This window comes from Schistocerca serialis, chromosome 1 (genome assembly GCF_023864345.2).
Source record: "Schistocerca serialis cubense isolate TAMUIC-IGC-003099 chromosome 1, iqSchSeri2.2, whole genome shotgun sequence".
Lineage (NCBI taxonomy): Eukaryota > Metazoa > Arthropoda > Insecta > Orthoptera > Acrididae > Schistocerca > Schistocerca serialis.
The window spans coordinates 971,939,187-971,943,631 of NC_064638.1; the positions used below are offsets into that span (position 1 = coordinate 971,939,187).

The following is a 4,445-nucleotide window of genomic DNA, read 5'->3' on the forward strand; positions in this document are numbered from 1 at the left end:
AAGTCCGAGAATTTTTTTTTTCTTTATTGTTATTTCACTCCCCAAAATGGGGTTGGCTGGCAGTGGCACAATACGACACTCTTCAGCCAAGAGAGTTACAGAAAAAAACATAGTCACCTGAGAAAAGGATACATAACATAGAGTGGTATAAATTGGTGAATAAACAGTAACAAAAGCAGATGAGTATACATGGTAGAGTTAAAAACAAAATAGACGAGAGCCATACACACATGCAGATATTCAGCACTGTGAGTCAACACGAAAACAAAGAAACACCACAGCGGGAACACAAATGAATGATGCTGGCGACACTGTTGGTGGTGATGGAACGTAGCACTGCACGCAGCAGTGGAGAAACACCCACACCACAACGAAAATGTTAAAAATCACTGCACTGAAGGGGACCTACCACCAGGTGAAGGGTAGGAGGGGGGTGAAGAAAAGGGAGGGGGAGAGACTCTATGGGGAAACCTGGAGGGGGGAGGAGGGGGGCGGTAGAGTGGAGAAGGAAAGGAGCCAGAAGCTAGGGGGGTCGGGTGAAAAGGAGAAAGAAGGTGGTGAGCAGGGGAAAAGGAGGAAGAAGGGAAGGGGGAGAGGGAGAGAGAGAGGCAGCCCTGAGGAGGGGGAGAAGAAGGGACTATTAGATCTGGTAGGAGCACCAGAAGACGACTACACAACCTTATATATGTGTATGGCTCATATGTACAAAAGGAATTCGCTCATATGCTGTTGCTTTAAGAACTTACAACGTGTTCGAAGAGCAGACACCACAGATTCTTCTCGATGGCCACTTAATCCACAACCATCAGTGCAGATATAAATTTACGCTCGACCTCCTGCGTGAATCTAAAATTAACGACCATGGAGGACATAGAAGAAGACTGCGCATAGTTGGCGCTATGTGGGAACATGTGTTGGCCGAGGAGCATACTGAGATAACCTGCACATTTGCGATGTACACACAGTCTGGGTGGTGCAGTGATTAATGCAACTGTCTAATAAGCAGGAGATCCTGGGTTTGGGACACGACCCAGCACACATTTTCATTAGTCGCTGCTGATTCTGCATAAAGTCTCGATGGAGCTAACAATTAGTTCCTCCAACTTCCGTTCCTTTCCCCCGCTCCTCCCCTCCACTTCAATTGCCATAAAATGTATAAGCACTGCGGATTCCACTTGGTGCGTTTTTTTCTGATATGTCAGACAGACACTACGCGTTCGTACAATTTTGCTGTCTTTATCTAGAATCAGATGGGACCGATTTCGTTCTACATCCGGTCAAAATTCAGCTCATACATCGCGATCCCGATTAAGCTCCCTGTTTCTTTCACTGCGAGTGTCAAACTAGCGTCGACTAATAGAAAAACGTGAGTCTTGGTTGCGAATATTCTGCGACTCATTAAGTCTTAGTGTGTAAGCACGTGATCGTCTATTTTGCGTTCCTCATTCAACCACATTTTTACTGAATAATGATGATTAATACAATGACAAACAATTTCCCCATTATGAAACCATAGTGCTAGGATTTTATACGTGTTAAATGTTTACTGAATTTTAGGAGTTGACCATATTATTTTTGTTCTATTTACTTCGTTAAACTTTTCCCCAATGCGCATAAAAACAACTCATTCAACCTACTGTGGGCACTGACCTCTTGTACCATTTAACAGCAAGATTCTAGGAAGAATTTATTAAAATTCAATCCCTGATCCCTCTACCTAAAGTCCAGCAGTTAAATTTCTGTTGTCGGGTTTCTTTATGATAGAACATAGAGCTAAATTAAATTAATGTGTATGTTTCTTCAGACAGATTGGCACTCTGCTGTGTTCAAAAGGAAGATCTTGGGTACGAAAGAAAGTCCATGTTATACTGCGAAAGTACGGCCCAGTGAAGCACCAATTACCAGTATTTTCACATTTTCAATATTTTATAAAAAGTGGACTGCTTTTAACGTATCGTAACCACAGCATTAATCTCCACTACCAATTTATTCGAATCAACCACATAGTACTTAAAATTGTGATATTATACAGACACAGTATAGAAGTAATAAATCAAATGATTGACATTACAGAGTCAACAGAGAGTACGTAGGCAGTAATTAATGTAAACCAAAGGCATTCTGCAGCGCACCGAATCACTCAAACAGAAATAAATTCCTGATATTCCATAAGTTCATCGAAATCTATACAAAAGGGGCGATCAAAGAGTTCCCGTTCGAAGACCGTACAGCCCTCAATCGGCGTGACAATCAGGCAAAATCACTGTGAGCATTGAGGCAATCGTCACACCGACGCACCCTGTTGGAGATAACCATTCAGTAAAACACCGTGTCCTGTTGCGTGAAGAAGTCTGCCACTGCCTGCTGCACATCCTCACCCGACAGCCATGGTACTTCAAGAACTTTTTAAGGTACCGAAACTGTGATAAAAGCCTGGAGAGGACTCCAGGGCGGCTGCTCGAGTGTCTCTCACTTTGAGGTGGCGTAACTTTCGCAATACGACATTTGCGATATGAGGACGTGCGTTATCATGAAGCAGCAGCACTCCTCGACACGCGGAATGACGCTCACTCACACGTAATTTGGCTCACCGTTCCACCACGGTGGTTTTCGACAGACAAGCTGCTCCATAATCATTATTCATGTACCAATGAGGGTGTACCGGTGTTTGTCCGTAGGCGGTCAAGAAAATACTAACTTGACGTTGGTCCTGTTTGGACGCATTTGGTTCTGACGTCACCATATTTCACGTTCCCGTATTTGCCACACACATGTCAGGAAGACCCGAGTACCACACTAATACGTTGCCAAATATCGGTGCTTATATACCTGCATCGGAGTCTCACTACATGCCTTATACGCTGCAGCAACGCACTCACACGGAAACTGTTTGATCGCCCCTTACACAATTACAAATTTACCTTCGCAGAAGTTCGGTCACTGATATCTGGACAATCACTCACAGTTCAAAATATTTTTAAGTCCCGAACTATTACACTGAAAAAATCCCAAAGAGGTGCACATAGAAATAGTTATGTCCTAATCAAAACTTAAGCTCGTGCATTCACTCGCCTTGCGAACCTTAATAAACAACTTTACCCATGAAGACAGGGTCATGTAAAAGATCATGAACCACTCTCTGCCAGCTTATGTAAGACTTTGTAAAGTCACCAAACACTGTATCAATGTGAACAACTTACGGCTGCACCACCATTCTCACGATTACAGATTTAGTCACGTTTATATATTTCAAACTTACGTTACATATACTTTTGGATAATTTGGACTCTGATCACATTGTTGAATGCTAAACGACGCTGAATAGTCAGTTTTTATTGAAACTTTATAAATTATAAATGTAGCCTGTCAAGTTTATGTTTTTATTCAGCTTACAGCAGCAGTGTTATGCTACCGAAGCAGTCATTTTATAAACTTTAACGTAATAAATCTTCGTTAAATAAATATAAGCAATTTGGGATAGTAGAACAAGTCAGTCTTGATGAAGTTAATCTTTATTTTATTTACTGAGAACTATTTGTCTTGCCACTATTTTCTGAGAGACTCAATAATAACAACAAATAGTCTCTCTGCTAAACATTGCTATAAATATGATCCTTTTATATTTACTTACAAGATCTATTCAGCTGTGTATTGTAAGCGATAATATTGTATCCGTAGCATTCGTTATTGGCCAACGGCCTTGCCGCAGTGGTAACACCGGTTCCCGTGAGATCACCGATGTTAAGCGCTGTCGGGCTGGGCTAGCACTGGGATGGGTGACCATCCGATCTGTCGAGCGCTGTTGGCAAGCGGGGTGCACTCAGCCCTTGTGAGACAAACTGAGGAGCTACTTGACTGAGAAGTAGCGGCTCCGGTCTCGGAAACTGACATACGGCCGGCAGAGCGGTGTGCTGACCACGTGCCCCTCCAAATCCGCATCCAGTGACGCCTGTGGGCTGAGGATGACACGGCGGCCAGTTGGTACCTTTTGGCCTTCATGGCCTGTGCTGGAGGAGAGAGAGAGCATTTTTTATTGATTTTATAAATAATTCAATGTACAAATGTTCATAACTTTGGTAATAAACCGGAAGTGAACAGTAACGAAATCCTAGACACAGAATGGAATATATACCGCAAGGATAGGATAAACGCCAATGGTGGAGGAGTATTTATAGCAGTAAAGAATTCAATAATATCCAGTGAAGTTATTAGCGAATGCGAATGTGAAATAATCTGGGTTAAGTTAAGTATCAAAGGTGGGTCAGATATGATAGTCGGATGCTTCTATAGACCACCTGCATCAGCAACCGTAGTAGTTGAGCGCCTCAGAGAGAACCTGCAGAACGTCGTGAAGAAGTTTCGTGATCATACTATTGTAATAGGGGGAGACTTCAATCTACCAGGTATAGAATGGGATAGTCACACAATCAGAACTGGAGCCAGGG

General features: G+C 42.7%; 1 pseudogene; it reads left to right on the top strand.

Annotated features, from left to right (window-relative positions):
- The first annotated feature begins 3,690 nt into the window (after positions 1-3,690).
- LOC126428300 (5S ribosomal RNA) lies at positions 3,691-3,808 on the top strand (annotated as a pseudogene).
- Positions 3,809-4,445: the final 637 nt, after the last annotated feature.